Source organism: Diceros bicornis, chromosome 7 (assembly GCF_020826845.1).
Source record: "Diceros bicornis minor isolate mBicDic1 chromosome 7, mDicBic1.mat.cur, whole genome shotgun sequence".
In the NCBI taxonomy this organism is placed as follows: Eukaryota; Metazoa; Chordata; class Mammalia; order Perissodactyla; family Rhinocerotidae; genus Diceros; species Diceros bicornis.
In genome coordinates this window covers 68,767,812-68,786,273 of record NC_080746.1, presented here as the reverse complement: position 1 = coordinate 68,786,273, position 18,462 = coordinate 68,767,812, and the positions used below count along the sequence as shown (strand labels likewise).

The following is an 18,462-nucleotide window of genomic DNA, read 5'->3' as shown; positions in this document are numbered from 1 at the left end:
GTTGGCCTGAGGTCCACACTGAGTAGCAAGGCTGTAATTGTCAATTCAGACTTTAATCCCCAAAACTGAGAGAACTCAATAGTATATCAATGAGAATTTTTGGTTTGATTTTTACTTTAAAAGTGAGAGTGATCATATTTGTACATTTTAAAATTGTTTTGAATGGAAAATGAAGCCTCATGAATTAAAAAGATACCAAAGTTAAGCAGTGAAAACCTGTCCTATTCCTGTCTTCCAGCTACCCAGTTTCCCTTTGGAGAGCCATTTCCTTGTATCCTTCCACAGATATTCTATACATAGAGAAGTAATTATGTATTTATATTCTCCACTTACCTCCTCCTCGTTTACACGCGTGGTTGCAGTCCTACAGACCTGCTTTTTTCTTTTATGCTTTTTATTTTTTTAATTAGATTTTATCTTTTATTTTGTAATTCTTTTTAAAAATAGAGGTAAAATTTATATAGAATAAAATGCACAGATCATAAGTGTACAGTTTGAGTTTTAACAAATGAATACACCCTTGTAACGTAAATCCCAATTAAGACCATGATGCTGAACCTGGGCAGGCTTCTGGCAGGCTTTTTTTTTTTTTTTTTTTGCTGAGGGAGATTTGCCTTCAGCTAATATCTGCTGTCAGTCTTGCTCTTTTTTTTTTTTGGTTGAGGGAGATTACCCCTGAGCTAACATCTGTGCCAGTCTTCCTTTATTTTGTATTCGGGTTGCCGCCACAGCATGGCTGACAAGTGGTGTATGTCCGTGCCTGGGGTCTGAACCCGTGAGCCTGGACTGCTGAAGCGGAACGCACTGGACTTAACCACTATGCCTCAGGGCTGGCCCCAGTGGCATGCTTATTTTGATGTTTGTAATTCTGTGATCAAGTTAGGATTTGATGAAGCATTAATGAACTGCTCTTCTATTGCATACAGGACTCTTAGGTGCTTTTGAGATATCATCAAATCACTTAAAAAAAAAAACTTTATTTTTTAGAGTAGTTTTAGGTTCACAGCAAAATTGAGGTGAAAGTACAGAGTTCCTATATACTTTCTACCCCCAAATGCACAATCTCCCCCACTATCAACATCCTGCACCAGAGTGGGACATTTTTTACAGTTGATGAACCTATATTGACACATCAGTATCACCTAAAGTCCATAGTTTACATTAGGGTTTGCTCTTGGTGTTGTACATTCTGTGGGTTTTGACGAATGTATAATGACTTGTATCCGCCATTATGGTATCGTACAGAATAGTTTCACTGCCCTAAAAATCTTCTGTGTTTTACGTATTTGTTCCTCCCTCTCTCCTGACCCCTGACAACCACTGATCTTTCTGCTGTCTCCATAGTTTTGCCTTTTGCAGGGTGTCATATAGTTTAAATCATACCATATGTAGCCTTTTCAGATTGCTGTCTTTGACTTAGTAATGTACATTTAAGGTTCTTCTATGTCTTTTCATGGCTTGATAGTTCATTTCTTTTTAGCTTTGAATAATATTCCATTGTCTTGGATGTGCCACAGTTTATTTTTCCACACACCTACTGAAGGACATCTTGGTTGCTTCCAAATTTTTGCACTTATGAGTAAAGCTACTTTAAACATCCACATGCAGGTTTTTATGTGGACATATGTTTTCAGCTCCTTTGGGTAAATACCAAGGAGCACAATCACTGGGTTATCTGGTAAGAGTTGTTTAGTTTTGTTGAGAAACTGCCAAACTGTCTTCCAAAGTAGCTGTACCATTTTGCATTCCCACCAGCAATGAATGAGAGTTCCTGTTTCTCCACATCTTTGTCAGCATTTAATGTTGTCAGTGTTTTGGATTTTGGCCATTCTGATAGATGTGTGATGGTATCTCATTGTTTTAATTTGCAGTTCCCTAATGAAATATGATGTTAAACATCTTTTCATATGCTTATTTGCCCTGTCTGTATATCTTCTTTGGTGAGGTGTCTTTTCATATCTTTTGCCCATTTTTAAATTATTGGGTTGTTCATTTTCTTATTGTTGAGTAGTAAGAGTTCTTTATATAGTTTGGATAACAGTCCTTTATCAGATGTGTTATTTTTCCCCAGTCTGTGGCTTGTCTTATTCTCTTGAATCAACTTACTTTTTAGAAGGGGAACCTGAAAAACATTGAAGCTTAACAAAAGTTCTGCTAAGAGAATGGTTTGTAATTTTGTGATGTAAGGTAGGTCTCCAGATAAAAAAATGTTACAGGTACCTTAAGATTTTTATTAATTTTGGGAAATACATGTCAGTTACATTAACCTGTGTGTTATTTAAAAAAGAAAAACACTCTAGTTACCCTCCATTGTCCACTTAATAAAAGTCCTCCATTATCTTGCTTCAACCCCTCTTTCCAACTTTTATTTCTTATTGTTTTCCTTTATATTTAGATATAATGCACCAGCCGAACTGAACCAATCTGTATTCCCAGAAGAGCTCAGATTCAGGGCCTTGCTTGTGCTGTGTCCTTCTCTGTATTCAAAATCCTCTATCCTTTAATTCAAGTCCCACCTTTTTCATGATGTCTTAGTGAAGACTATGAATCTAACCTAAGAATATAATGCAAAATATGGAAAACTTACTATAGGAAGATGTTTATTTTAGCATTATTTATAGTAGCTAATGGTATAGTTGGGAAAAAAGTCAAAACCGAAAATCGTATATACAAAATAATTATAGTTGTGAAACAAAACACAAATGAAAATAAATGAAAGGAGGAGGATGTGCACCAAAACAGATTGTGTTAGAGTGGTAGAATCACATGTAGTTTTGTCCTCTCATTTTATAAATTTTATGTAATATAAGTAAAATTAAATAACTATAAATTGTCATAGTTAATATTTGTATGTTTTATTTTACTGTTTAAAGGTTTGATCAAAACAATGTTAGGAAAACCCCAAAATGAAGCACATAAAGTTTTGAATATTGGGTAACTGCATTGAAAGGGTTACAGTGTTTTATAGTTAACTATAAAAGAGTTAAGTACTACTTTAGTGACAAGGAGAGCTGAGAGACATCTGAATTTGGTGTTTGAATAGCATGGAATTGGTGAAATTTTAATTTTCTAGTGTCTAGCTCTTTGAAGAAGACATTCTAAAAAAAATCATGGGGTATTGCCTGTGAGAAGAATAGAAGGTGAAATAAAATGAGAATACTGATGAATGCAGATATTGAAAAGACTTGTAAAAAGGCAAGAACAGCCATATAAACAAAGAAGAATATAAAAGAGAGACATTAGAGTGTAAAAATAGTGTGGAGAAGGCCAAAGCTTAGAATGAAGCTTGTAACAAATGCTTAAGTCCATAAAAAGCTTTAAAAAGTGTTTTGGTAGCAATAATAATGAAGAAAGAATAGTCCTGCTGTTTGGAACTGAGGTGTTATATTAGTAGATTGTCAGAGAGAAAGCAGAGCTTTTCTAATCCCATTTGGCTTTGATCTTTTCTTTCAAGGAGAATTATGTTTGGAGTAAAGAGGACAAAACGGCTATTGTTCTTTTATAATTGGTTATCAAATATATTATGTAAGATTTCTATGTTTGTTGTAGATAAATTAAAAAATGGACCAATATGGGGAGAAAAACACTGCCCATATTTATGCCACTCAGATACAACTATTGTTGATATTTTGGTGTCATTCTCCCAGAATTCTTTTGTGTATATATGCAATTTTTTATAAAAAAGAGATGAAACTACTATTCAGTAGTTTCTTCTTTTTCTTTCTTTGGTTGACAGTTTATTAAACACACTACATTTGTACTTTATTCTGTAGTTTTTAAAATCATTCACACATGGACTTAGTAAAAACATACTTTATAGAAAACCATCTAAAAACTAAAATAAAAATAACGCACATTTTACATAAATATTAAACTGCTGAAAATGTTAGAAATTACTTTAATGAAGGTGATCATGAAACATGAGGTGGCTTGATTTTATTAAATTGGACACCAGACCATGACTTCAGAAGTGTTAATGCTGAAATGTGGATGCAAAAATATCTGTTAACAAAACTGCTTAATAGTTTGAGAAACGGGACAAAATAAAGTATTTTTCTTTTACAGATATTTTTCTAAATCCGTTCCCTATGCACTCTCTCTCCCATTCAGAGAATTAGTTGTGCAGACTGATGAGGCAAAAAAATAATTCCTCAAAAAAAAAAATCAAACTAGAGCCTATTTACAAAACATGCAAAGGGAGAATTTTAAGTAGGTATTACTGCAGAACTGGTTAAAAGTGAATACGGCTGAGTGTCAGAATATACCTTTACTTCTGCAAATATAAGTCCTTCCCCATTCCTTTCTAGAAGAACTACAGTTTCAGGGCATGGACTATAAAATGGCATACAATGCGAAGACAGAAACAAAGAAGTTTGTAAATTCTTTATATTTTTAGCTGTTGAGACAGTATTTTCAAGAGCTGAGGTTACCTATAGTGGCAAAACCAGAGCCAGCTATTAAACAGCCAGAACACTACAGTAATGGAATACATGACCATTTCTCTTTTAGCACGTTCTTTGTTCTCCTCTTCTAGAAGTTGTAGACGTCTGTTTAGTTTGATTATCTGTGGTCTTAACGAAGTTGCATCTACAACAGTCATGTCATCTGAAGTTGCTTCAATTGTTGTATCTACATTTGAAATGCCATACATGGAGTCAGTTCTGACCAGCTGTCCGATTTCGCGAACAGCATTTTCACTCAGAGAACGCTCTCTTTTCAGCCTGCCAACTGCATGGATTTCTTCGTTTTGAGGGGCTGGAGGAGCTCTTTCTAAATCCGCAAAATCTAGTGGTCTTTCACTTAGCGTAAGTACATGAGGTGGTGTTTTCTTTTTTTTTTTTTTTAATTAATATAGATTTATTATCAAAATACAAATTTGGATTCTTAGCAAGACAAATATTTTTATCAGAAAATGACAGTATAAATGATTATTATATGCCCCCCAGAACATTTAATGCATTATTTTTTTTTCACTTTTTTTTAAAGATTTTATTTATTTATTTTTTCCCCCAAAGCCCCAGTAGATGTCGTATGTCATAGCTGCACATCCCTGCAGCTGCTGCATGTGGGACTCAGCCCCAGGATGGACGGAGAAGTGGTGCCCCGGTGCGCGCCCGGGATCCGAACCCGGGCCGCCAGCATCGGAGCGCACGCACTTAACCACCAAGCCACGGGGCCGGCCCTTTTTTTTTTTTTCACTTTTTTAAAAAAATTTTTTGTTTATTGCAGTAACATTGGTTTATAACATTGTATAAATTTCAGGTGTACAGGCCTAGCTCAACAAACAAGAAAAATCTCAAATAAACAATCTAACAGTGCACCTAAAGGAACTGGAAAAAGAAGAACAAACAAAGCCCAAAATCAGTAGAAGAAGGGAAATAATAAAAATCAGAGCAGAAATAAATGAAATAGAGACCAAAAAAACAATAGAAAAAATTAATAAAACCAAGAGCTGGTTCTTTGAAAAGATCAACAAAATTGACAAACCTTTAGCTAGACTCACCAAGAAAAAAAGAGAGAAGGCACAAATAAGTAAAATCAGAAATGAAAGAGGAGAGGTTACAACAGACACCTCAGAAATACAAAAGATTATAAGAGAATACTATGAAAAGCTATATGCCAACAAATTCAACAATCTGGAAGAAATGGATAAATTCTTAGAATCATACAACCTTCCAAAACTGGATCAAGAAGAAGTAGAGAATTTGAATAGACCAATCACCAGTAAGGAGATCGAAACAGTAATCACAAACCTCCCCAAAAATAAAAGTCCAGGACCAGACGGCTTCCCTGGTGAATTCTACCAAACATTCAAAGAAGACTTAATACCTATCCTTCTCAAACTCTTCCAAAAAATTGAGGAGGTGGGGACGCTCCCTAACTCATTCTACGAAGCAGACATTACCCTGATACCAAAACCAGACAAGGACAACACAAAAAAAGAAAACTACGGGCCAATATCACTGATGAACATGGATGCAAAAATCCCTAACAAAATACTAGCAAATCGCATACAACAATACGTTAAAAAGATTATACGCCATGATCAAGTGGGATTTATTTGAGGTGGTGTTTTCAGTGCCAGAGGTTTAAAGGGAGTTGACTGAATAAGGTCAAGATCTGCTGGTCTTAAAAATGGAATGTCTTCATTATTTCCTGCTACGGCAGTCCTCTCTGGAACCTGCATAACCACACTAGCATTCGGAACTCCTTCTTGGAATCCTTGTTCCAGGTCAGCATTTGGTGGTGCTATCTTTAATTTTTCCGGGTCCCTCATTCGCTGACTAATACCTTTGGTGTATTACATTTCATACTGAATTCGACTAATTTCCGCCATCTCAGCAGCAGTGGGAGAAGGAAATGCTGCCCCACTCACTAAATGTGTACTAAGTACTGCTTGCTGTTTGGCACTGTCTGCTTCTGGGCTTCATATTAAATCCTTTAACCTGCTTCAATGTGCATGTGCTGGATCTAGAGCCACTTTTGTCCCCCCTGGGCCCGCTGGAGGGTCCCTGGGGAGGGCTGCCGCCCGCTGGCTGCTGGGGTGCTCTGGTGGGCGCTCTCAGGGGCCATTGTTGGAGCACCCAGAGGCACCCGGGCAGGCACCTGCCGGAGTGGCCTGCTCTCAGGGGCTGTTGTTGGAGCACACGGAGGTGCCTGGGCAGGCACCTGCTGGAGCGGCCCGCAGCGGGCCGGGAGAGACCTTTTTCTTAGAACTTACTTTCTCAGAAGTATGTTCTAAAGTTTTCCATGTCAGTAAATATAGACTACACCATCTTTTTAAAAACTTTTTATTAAATTATACTGTGCATAGAGAAATGTATACAAACTACACAGCTCAGTAAATAATCCCCAAAATGAACACACCTGTGTAGCCACCATTCATTCAAGAAATAGACCGTTATCAGTAGCCCAGAAGCCCTCATTATGCTCCATTCCAAGCATTAACCCTTCCTCCTCTCCAAAGTTATACTGTTTTATAATTCCATAGATTACTCTTGCCTGTGTTTGCACTTTGTATGAATGGAAGAATATAGTAAGTATTCTTTTGTTTCTTTCTTCTTTCACTCAACATTATGTTTTGAGGTTCATCCATGTTGTGTGTAATTGTGGTTTGTTTTCATTGTTGTGTAGTATTCCATTTTATGAAGAAACTGTAATGTATTTATCCATTTTCCGGTTGGTAGGCTTTGAGTTGTTTATAGTTTATTTTGTTCACCACTGTATATACACAGTGCCTAGTTTTGTGCCTGGCATATGGCAAGTGTTAGTAAATATTTGTTGAATTTAAGCATGAAATGTCTCACATTTCTTTACAATTAGTACTGAATTTTCTCTGAATTATAAAAGGCTAATAATATAAATAGGTACTTTTATCCTCTTCTTCCTAGTGCAAGGACTTGAGAACACTTTAACTCCATTTATCACTCCTGACTTTTGTGCTACTGTTGTAGTTTAATTCTGTTTAAAATTTAAACCCTATTGGGTTTGTAGTTATTGTTTATTTATTTATTTATTTTTTAAATTTTTTATTTATTGCAGTAACATTGATTTATAACATTGTATAAATTTGAGGTGTACATCATTATACTTCTATTTCCGCATAGATTACATCATGTTCACCACCCAAATACTAATTACAACCCATCACCACACACATGTGCCGAATTATCCCTTTCGCCCTGCCCCCTCCCCCCTTCCCCTCTGGTAACCACCAATCCAATCCCTGTCTCTATGTGTTTGTTTATTGTTGTTATTATCTACTACTTAATGAAGGAAATCATACGGTATTTGACCTTCTCCCTCTGACTTATTTCACTTTGCGTAATACCCTCAATGTCCATCCATGTTGTCACAAATGGCTGGATTTCATCGTTTCTTATGGCTGAGTAGTATTCCATTGTGTATATATACCACATCCTCTTTCTCCATTCATCCCTTGATGGGCACGTAGGTTGCTTCCAAGTCTTGGCTATTGTGAATAACGCTGCAATGAACACAGGGGTGCATGTATCTTTATGCATTGGTGTTTTCAAGTTCTTTGGATAAATACCCAGCAGTGGAATAGCTGGATCATATGGTCGTTCTATCCATGATTTTTTGAGGAATCTCCATACTGTTTTCCATAGTGGCTGCACCAGTTTGCACTGCCACCAGCAGTGTATGAGAGTTCCCTTCTCTCCACATCCTCTCCAACATATGTTGTTTGCTGTCTTGTTAATTATAGCCATTCTGACAGGCGTGAGGTGATATCTCATTGTAGTTTTGATTTGCATTTCCGTGATAGTTAATGATTTTGAACATCTTTTCATGTGCCTGTTGGCCATCTGTCTATCTTCTTTGGAGAAATGTCTGTTTAGGTCTTTTGCCCATTTTTTAATTGGGTTGTTAGGTTTTTTGTTGTTGAGATGCATGAGTTCTTTATATATTTTGGAGATTAAGCCCTTATCAGATGTATGGTTTGCAAATATCTTCTCCCAATTGTTAGGTTGTCTTTTCGTTTTGTTGATGGTTTCCTTTGCTGTACAGAAGCTTTTTAGTTTGATGTAGTCCCATTTGTTTATTTTTTCTATTGTTTCTCTTGCCCGGTCAGACATGGTGCTTGAAAATATGTTGCTAAGACCGATGTCGAAGAGCGTACTGCCTGTGTTTTCTTCGAGAAGTTTCATAGTTTCAGGTCTTACATTCAAGTCTTTAATCCATTCGGAGTTAATTTTTGTGTATGGTGTAAGGTAAGGGTCTACTTTCATTTTTTTGCATGTGGCTATCCAGTTTTCCCAACACCGTTTGTTGAAGAGACTTTCGTTTCTCCATTGTATGTTCTTGGCTCCTTTGTCAAAGATTAGCTGTCCATAGATGTGTGGGTTTATTTCTGGGCTTTCGATTCTATTCCATTGATCTGTGTGTCTGTTTTTGTGCCAGTACCATGCTGTTTTGGTTACTATAGCTTTGTAGTATATTTTGAAATCAGGGAGTGTGGTACCTCCAGCTTTGTTCTTTTTTCTTGGGATTCGTTTAGCTATTCGGGGTCTTTTGTTGTTCCATATAAATTTTAGGATTCTTTGTTCTATTTCTGTGAAAAATGTTGTTGGAACTTTGATAGGGATTGCATTGAATCTATAGATTGCTCTTGGAACTATGGACATCTTAACTATGTTAATTCTTCCAATCCAAGAGCACGGAATATCTTTCCATTTCTTTGTGTCTTCTTCAATTTCTTTCAGCAATGTTTTATAGTTTTCTGTGTACAGCTCTTTCATCTCTTTGGTTAAGTTTATTCCTGGGTATTTTATTCTTTTTGTTGCAATTGTAAATGGGATGGTATTCTTAATTTCTCTTTCTGCTACTTCGTTGTTAGTGTATAGAAATCCAACTGATTTTCACATATTGATTTTGTATCCTGCAACTTTACCGTATTCCTTTATTACTTCTAAAAGTTTTTTGGTGGATTCTTTAGGGTTTTCTGTATATAAAATCATGTCATCTGCAAATAGTGACAGTTTCACTTCTTCCTTTCCAATTTGGATCCCTTTTCTTTCTTTCTCTTGCCTGATTGCTCTGGCTAGGACTTCCAGTACTATGTTAAATAGGAGTGGTGAGAGTGGGCATCCTTGTCTGGTTCCTGTTCTTAGAGGGATAGCTTTCAGTTTTTCACCATTGAGGATGATATTAGCTGTGGGTTTGTCATATATGGTCTTTATTATGTTGAGGTACTTTCCTTCTGTACCCATTTTATTCAGAGTTTTTATCATGAGTGGATGCTGTATCTTGTCAAATGCTTTCTCCGCATCTATTGAGATGATCATGTGATTTTCATTCTTCATTTTCTTAATGTGGTGTATCACGTTGATTGATTTGCGAATGTTAAACCATCCCTGCATACCTGGAATAAATCCCACTTGATCGTGGTGTACAATCTTTTTAACATATTGTTGTATGCGATTTGCTAGTATTTTGTTGAGGATTTTTGCATCAATGTTCATGAGTGATATTGGCCTGTAGTTTTCTTTTTTTTGTGTTGTCCTTGTCTGGTTTTGGTATCAGGGTAATGTCAGCTTCGTAGAATGAGTTAGAGAGCTTCTCCCCCTCCTCAGTTTTTTGGAAGAGTTTGAGAAGGATAGGTATTAAGTCTTCTTTGAATGTTTGGTAGAATTCACCAGGGAAGCCATCTGGTCCTGGACTTTTATTTTTGGGGAGGTTTTTGATTACTGTTTCGATCTCTTTACTGGTGATTGGTCTATTCAAATTCTCTATTTCTTCTTGATCCAGTTTTGGAAGGTTGTATGATTCTAAGAATTTATCCATTTCTTCCAGATTGTTGAATTTGTTGGCATATAGCTTCACATGGTATTCTCTTATAATCTTTTGTATTTCTGAGGTGTCTGTTGTAATTTCTCCTCTTTCATTTCTTTTTTTTTTAATAATTTTATTTATATTTTTCCCCCAAAGCCCCAGTAGATAGTTGTATGTCATAGTTGCACATCCTTCTAGTTGCTGTATGTGGGACATGGCCTCCGCATGGCCGGACAAGTGGTGTGTCGTTGCGCACCCGGGATCCGAACCCAGGCCGTGAGCAGCGGAGCGCGCGCACTTAACTGCTAAGCCACGGGGCCGACCCTCCTCTTTCCTTTCTGATTTTATTTATTTGTGCCTTCTCTCTTTTTTTCTTGGTGAGTCCGGCTAAAGGTTTGTCGATTTTGTTTATCTTTTCAAAGAACCAGCTCTTAGTTTCATTAATTTTTTCTATTTTTTTTTGGTCTCTATTTCATTTATTTCTGCTCTGATTTTTATTATTTCCCTTCTTCTACTGATTTTGGGCTTTGTTTATTCTTCTTTTTCCAGTTCCTTTAGGTGCATTGTTAGATTGTTTATTTGAGATTTTTCTTGTTTGTTGAGATAGGCCTGTATCGCTATAAACTTCCCTCTTAGAACCGCTTTTGCTGTATCCCATAAATTCTGGAATGTCGTATTTTCATTTTCATTTGTCTCCAGGTATTTTTTGATTTCTTCTTTGATTTCTTCGTTGACCCAGTCGTTGTTCAGTAGCATTTTGTTTAATCTCCACATATTTGTGGCTTTTCTGATTTTCTTCCTATAGTTGATTTCTAGTTTCATACCGTTGTGGTCAGAAAAGATGCTTGGTATTATTTCAGTCTTCTTAAATTTATGGAGACTTGTTTTGTGACCTAATATGTGATCAGTCCTGGAGAATGTTCCATGTGCATTTGAAAAGAACGTGTATTGTTCGGTTTTTGGATGGAATGCTCTGTATATATCTACTAGGTCCATCTGTTCTAGTGTGTCGTTTAAGGCCAATGTTTCCTTATTGATCTTCTGTTTGGATGACCTATCCATTGGTGTAAGTGGAGTGTTAAAGTCCCCTACTATTATTGTGTTACTGTCTATTTCTGTTTTTATGTCTGTTAATAATTGCTTTATATATTTAGGTGCCCCTACATTGGGTGCGTAGATATTTAGAAGTGTCATTTCCTCTAGTTGGATTGTTCCCTTGATCATTATGTAATTCCCTTCTTTGTCTTTTTTTACAGTTTTTGTTTTAAAGTCTATTTTGTCTGATATGAGTACTGCTACTCCAGCTTTTTTTCATGGCTGTTTGCGTGGAGTATGTTTTTCCATCCCTTCACTTTCAGATTGTGAGTGTCTTTAGGTCTGAACTGTGTCTCTTGTATGCAGCATATATATGGGTCTTTTTTTTTTTATCCAATCAGCCACCCTGTGCCTTTTAATTGGAGCATTTAGTCCATTGACGTTTAAAGTAGCTATTGATAAGTATGTACTTACTGCCATTTTTTAACTTTTTTTTTCCTCAGTGTTTTAGTAGTCCTTCTCTGTTCCTTTTTTCTTCTGTACAGAATTGATGGTCTCTTTAGTTTGACCTCTTTCTGAAAGCTCTACTCTTTAACTCCCCTCCTCCCTCATTTTATGTTTTTGATATCATATCTAACCTCTTTTTTTTGCATTTGTATCCATTATGTTCTTATCATGGAAATAGATAATTTTTCCTATTTGTGGTCTTCTCTTTTCCCCTTAAATCAGTCCCTTTAACGTTTCTTGTAGCACTGGTTTCTTGTTGACGAACTCCCTTAATTTTTGCTTGTCTGGGAAATTTTTGATCTCTCCTTCCATTTTGAATGATAACCTTGCTGGGTAGAGTATTCTTGGCTGTAAGTTTTTTCCTTTTAGCAATTTAAATATATGGTGCCACTCTCTTCTAGCCTGTAAGGTTTCTGCTGAGAAGTGAGCTGATAGCCTTATGGGGTTTCCTTTGTATGTAACTTGACTTTCTCTTGCGGCTTTTAGAATTCTCTTTTTATCTTTAATTCTGGACGTTTTGATTTTGATGTGTCTTGGTGTGGGCCTCTTTGGGTTTATCTTGTTTGGGGCTCTCTGTGCCTCCTGTATCTGGATGTCTGTTTCCTTCCTTATGTTAGGGAAGTTTTCATGTATTATTTCTTGAAATAGATTCTCTACCCCTTTGTCTCGCTCTTCTCCTTCCGGGACACCTATAACACGGATGTTAGCATGCTTGATGTTGTCCCAGAGGTCCCTTAGGCTGTCCTCACTCTTTTTAATCTTTTCTCTTTTACCTGTTCAGCTTGGGTAATTTCTTCTAGTCTTTCGTCCAGCTCGCAGATCCGTTCTTCTGTATCCTCTACTCTGCTTTTGAGTCCCTCTAGTGAATTTTTCATTTCCAGTATTGTATTCTTCATTTCTGATTGGTTCTTTTTTATGTTTTCCATTTCTTTGTTGACATTCTCACTGAGTTCATCTATTCTTCTCCCCAGATCAGTGAGCATCCTTAACACTCTTTGTTTGAATTCACTGTCAGGTAGGTTGCTCATTTCTGTTTCACTTAGTTCCTTTTCTGGTGTTTTGTCCTGTTCCCTTACTTGGAATGTATTCCTTTGCCTCCTCATTTTGCCTCTTTCCCTGTGCTTGTGTCTACGTATTAGGTAGGTCAGCTACGTCTCCTGTTCTTGGATAGGTGACCTTATGTAAGTTATGGCTTAGGAGGCCTGCATTGTGCTTCCCTCGGTTCTCAGTGTTCCAGGGGTGACCCCTATGTGGGCTACATGTGTGCTTCTGTTGTGGCCTTTTGCTCTCCCTGTAGATGCCCAGGGAGGCCGAGTTATGCTCCTGGCCAGCTGTTGTAATGCTCAGCTGCTCGTAGTTGTTGTGGGCCCTTCAGTCTCTTTATCAGGTGTGGGGAGCCCCAGCACAGTTGGCTGCAAGTTCTAATACCACATTTGTGTTGCAGTATTTCTTTTAAGTTAGTAGGTCCCAGTGTGGCAGGTTGTTAGGCTCAGGGGCTTACAATTGCTATAAGCCTCCAGCCTTTAGGTCTCTTGTCAGCTCTCTGAGGATTGCAGCTGGGTGGCGCTGGCCTCAGGCACAGGGGTACCCAATTGTTTCAGGCTTTGGAAGGTGGGGCAAACCCCCTCTGTGGGTCTTTGAGAAGCACAAGTCTTCTGCAGCTGACAAACCCTGCCGCCCACAGGTCCACACACACAGTCAACACAGTCCTGCCCCGTGTGCTTGCCCCGACCTCCCAAAGTGGACCCAGTCTCTCCACGGCGAGAGCCCCACACTCTCCACCCGCTCCTTGTGTACGCCCTGCCCTGCTGAAGTGGGCTCAGTTGCCAGGCTGCAGAGAATCCAGTCACCAATCTATGCAGGCCCACAAGTTCCCTGAAGGCTTGTTGTTGGGTGGGGCCAGTCTCTAGGGTGGCCTGCCTGCCCTGGCTGAGCTGGATTAAATTGGTGCTCTACTGGGTGGGACAGACCCTCGGCTAGCAGGCCTCAGGGAGAACTCCAATGGCGTTTGTGTCAGCATGCCCACACCAGGGCACAACAATGGCCACCGCCAATGTCCCAGTCCCTGGAGAGGTGCATCTCACCGAGATGCACTCAGCACCTATTAGGTGAGTCTCTTTTCACCACAGCACTGTGCACCTTTCTTTCTGGTAATTTTAGGTTTCTTTCTGAAAAGGGTGAGTTTGCGCGTGTGCCCTTTAATAGCCAGTTTTAATTTATTTGTGAACCAGCTTTTCTGGGGGTACTCCCCAATGTTTTAGTAGCCGGCAAAGTCAGATATTATGCCACTCATCTCTATTGTGTTGGGTCTACAAAATGCCTACAGCGGGGGCTCCGGGCCCCGCTCCTCCAGGGAGGGCTGCGTACCTGTGGGGTGCTTCCGGGCTGCCATGAGGTGCTGTGGCTTGTGAAGGTGGCGTTTTTCCTCTCCAGAAAGGAGTTTCTGCCTCTTCCACCTCAATTAGGATTGTCCGTTGTTGCAGGAGTTCCTCTTAATCAGTTTTCAGTTCTGTCTCAGGTGTAATTTTTCCACGAGTAGTTGTAAATTGGCTGTGTCTGCGGGAGGAGGTGAGTTCAGAGTCTGCCTACGCCGCCATCTTGACTTCCAGCTGCTGTAGTTATTGTTTAAACAGTCAATATTCATTTAGTTTTTACCCATGTATTTTCTTTTTCAGTTACTTTTTTCTTTCTTATTTCTCTAAGGCTTTCATCTGGGATTTTTTTTTTTTTCTGCTCAAGCACACTTTATTTGTAATAGTCCCAAACTGCAAACAACTCAAATGTCCATCAACAGATGAATGTATAAACAAATTGAGGCGTATCACACAGTTGCCTCCTACTCAGCAGTAGAAAGGAAGACACTATTGATATGCACAACCACATGAATGAGTCTCAAAATAGTTATGCTGAATTTTCTGTGTGGGAATTCTGACAGCTCTCTCAGTTTTTGTTTGAAAATATGTTTATTTCACATTCGTGCTTGGGAGATATTTTTGCAGGGAATAGAATTCTAGATCGGCAGTTGTTATCATTCAGCAGTTTTAGGATGTGTTTGTGTTGTGTTCTGGCTTCCATTGTTTCTGTTGAAGTTAGCTGGGAGTCTGATTTTTCTTTCCTTGAGGTAGTCTGATTTTCCCCCTCTGGCTGCTTTAAGCGTTTTTTCCTTTGTCTTTGAACTCAGCAAGGTTTTCTTTGCACTTATTTGTTTGAGTTTCACAGGTCTTTCTGAATCCTATCATGATGTTTTAAAAACAGTATAAAAAAATTTTAAACCATTATCACTTTGATGTTTTTCTGTTTCATTTTTTTTCTCCTTTTGGAACCCCAAGTATATGTATATTTGGCCTTCCCACTGTATTCCCTGTATCTCTTACTTCCCTCCTTTTGTTTTTGATATATTTCATCATTTTTTCTCTTTGTGTTTTATTCTGCATATTTTTTTCTAACCTGTGTTCTGAGCTGCTGTTAATCTCACCCATTGAATTCTTAATTTTGGTTACTTGTAAGCTTCAATTTTAGATTATTTATTTGGTTCTTTTGTAAAAAATAGAGATCATCTTGGATGATTTTGTTACTCTTGTCTTCTATTTCTTTGAACATATTAAGCATGGTTATTTTTTTCAGGTTTATTGAGATATAATTAGTGTTAAACTAGACATGTTTAAAATGTACAGTGTAATGACTTGATTTGTTTATACTGGTGAAACCCATCACCACGATCAACCTAATGAAGATATCCGTTATTCTCAAAAGTTTCTTTGTATGCCTTTGTAATCCTTACCTCCTACTCCTTTCTCCCTTATGCTCCCCATTCCTAAGCAACCACCAATCCACTTTCTGTCACTGTAGAGTACTTATATTTTTGGAAATTCATATAAATGTACAGCAGGTACTGTTTTTTTTTTTTTTTTTTTTTTCTTTCACTCAGCATGATTATTTTGAGATTCATCCATGTGGTGGTGTGTATCAAATACTTTTTTTTTTTTTCTGAGGAGGACTAGCCCTGAGCTAACAACATCCGATGCTCATCCTCCCCTTTTTTCTTGAGGAAGTTTGGCCCTGGGCTAACATCTATGCCCATTCTCCTCTATTTTATATGGAACGCCGCCACAGCATGGCTTAGGAAGTGGTGTGTTGGTGCGCACCCGGGATCCAAACCTGTGAACCCCGGGCCGCTGCAGCGGAGCATGCACACTTAACCGCTGTGCCACCGGCCCGGCCCCTCAAATACTTTCTTTTTATTGCTGAGTAGTGTTTCATTATATGGATATATCTCAATTTGTTGATCCATTCATCTATTTAAAGGCAGTTATGTTGTTTTCAGTCTTTGCCCATTACAGATAAAGCTGCTAGGGACATTCTTATGTAAGTCTACGCAGGCACCTAAGATATGGGTATTTTGGAGTCTGTTTTGGATAACTATTTTCTGGATCTCTTGGGAGATCTATTTTTCCTTTTTTTTTTTTCTATCTTTCCTTCTATGTCTAGTCATATTTGATAGAGTGTTGGACATTATAAATAGAAAATTTATAGAAATAACTTAAGGTTTAGGATAAAGATTTATGTTTGCTTCTGGCAGGTGGTGAGGGGCACTGTATCACCTTAATCCTCTCCCCCTTTTTTTTTACTGAGGAAGATTAGCCCTGAGCTAACATCTGTTGCCAATCTTCCTCTGTTTTTACTTGAGGAAGATTAGCCCTGAGCTAACATCTGTGCCAGTCTACCTTTATTTTGTATATGGGTTGTCACCACAGCATGGCCTATGAGTGGTAGGTCTGTGCCCAGGATTTGAACCTGGGAACCCAGGCTGCTGAAGCAGAGTGCACCGAACTTAACCACTATGCCTCGGGACTGGCCCTCAATCCACTTTTAAGTACTGAGATGATTTGAGGTTAAGCTGTAATCCCAAGGATAATCAGTTTATTTTAGGCTTCCTAGGGAGTAGCCCTTCAGAGTATGGACTCCAAGCACAGGATATTTAACTACGCTCCTTTTCTTGGTGGACTCTAGACTCCAGTTTTTGTTCTCTATCCCTATGTGCCTGTCAGAAGTCCTGCTGATCTTCTAAATCTTCAGCTGGATTTGCAGAATTGCGCTAGGGGAAAAGTGGCCTACAATGCTGGTCTTACCTCTGCATTTCCCTCTTCTTCTTCTGGATCTGTGCTCTGTAATTCTTTTTTATCTGTCTTTTTGACTCTTGAATGCCTATAATCAGATGATTTTAATGTATAGTTCAGCTTTTCTAATTGTTTGCATCAGAAAAGTTGGTCCGAATTACTATATATACGTTACTTTCAGAAGTAAAAGTCATGCTATTTAAATTGAACACTTTTTCAAACGTTTATTGGTTATTTTCTTTCTTCTTTTGTACCCTTTCTGGTCATATGAGGACCACCGTTTTTTAAAGGAAGTTGATACTAATGTTGGATGATGAATATCTAGATGTAGTAATGTCAGGTTTCCTGTCATGGATTAATAAAATTCTAGAGCATTGTCAGTGGTGGTCCTAAGGCATGGTCAGTGATGGTCATTGAGGAATTGTGAAAAACTAGAGAAATTTTAAAAAGATAGTTGCTGTGAAAGTATTTTCTCAATTTTCACAAAAAGGAAGAAGTTTGTATAGTATAGGCTTGGTGTTAGTGTTGGTGAAGGTTTTCAACTGGCTTTTAAAAAATGTTTCATGGGCCGGCCCCGTGGCTTAGCGGTTAAGTGTGCGCGCTCTGCTGCTGGCGGCCCGGGTTTGGATCCCAGGCGCACACCGACGCACCGCTTCTCCGGCCATGCTGAGGCCGCGTCCCACATGCAGCAACTAGAAGGATGTGCAGATATGACATACAACTATCTACTGGGGCTTTGGGGAAAAAATAAATAAATAAATAAAATTATTAAAAAAAACAATGTTGCATGTTCACCTGGAAAAGGAAGTATACTTAGCGTGTATTCATGAAAAACAATAAAATATAAATTTGTTGCCATTTATTGAATACTCACAAATGTTGGCTTGGGCTAAGAACTTGATATTACCTCATTTTGATCTTTATAAGTTCTATAAGGTATGTGTTCATAGAAGAAACTACCTGTATTCACCCAGACCTGTTTTTCCTTCCTTGGCACACAGAAATACTACCTTTGTAGCCGTCCTTGTACAAAAGGACCATGTGACTAACTTTAACCAATGAAATATGAGCAAATTTATGTGTCACATCTAAACTGAGGCATTGTTGTACCACTTGTCCTTCTTTACTAAGCCATAGCCACACTGGTTTTCTTTTTGTCAGGTCGCCCCACCAGGCTTGTCCCCATTGTTCTTTCTGTTTTGAATGCTCTTGTCCTTTTCCTAATAGGGATAAAAGATGATCCCTTTGAGAAGATGACATTTGAGTTATGACTTGAATATGAAGAAAAACGATTTTGAAGTAGGGGCTTTTGATTACAAAGAATTTTTGTTCCTATTATTTGATAGGGTAGAAGTAACACAAATAAAATCTAACAGCTGTAACTGCATGTGGAAGATTTTGTTATTGATTATAATCTGGTAGTAACAAAATCCTCTTGACAAAATTTAGATCTGTAAAATGTGACCTGGGAAACACAGAATTGGTTAGGAAAGGGAAACTCATTATGGTG

At 38.1% G+C, this 18,462-nt stretch overlaps 1 protein-coding gene and 1 pseudogene across 4 annotated transcripts in view; one reads left to right on the top strand and one right to left on the bottom strand.

Annotated features, from left to right (window-relative positions):
• SBF2 (SET binding factor 2) overlaps positions 1-18,462 on the top strand; it is a 507,948-nt gene that overhangs the window by 47,750 nt on the left and 441,736 nt on the right. The window lies entirely within an intron of this gene.
• On the bottom strand, positions 4,425-6,440 carry LOC131408873 (mitochondrial fission factor-like; annotated as a pseudogene).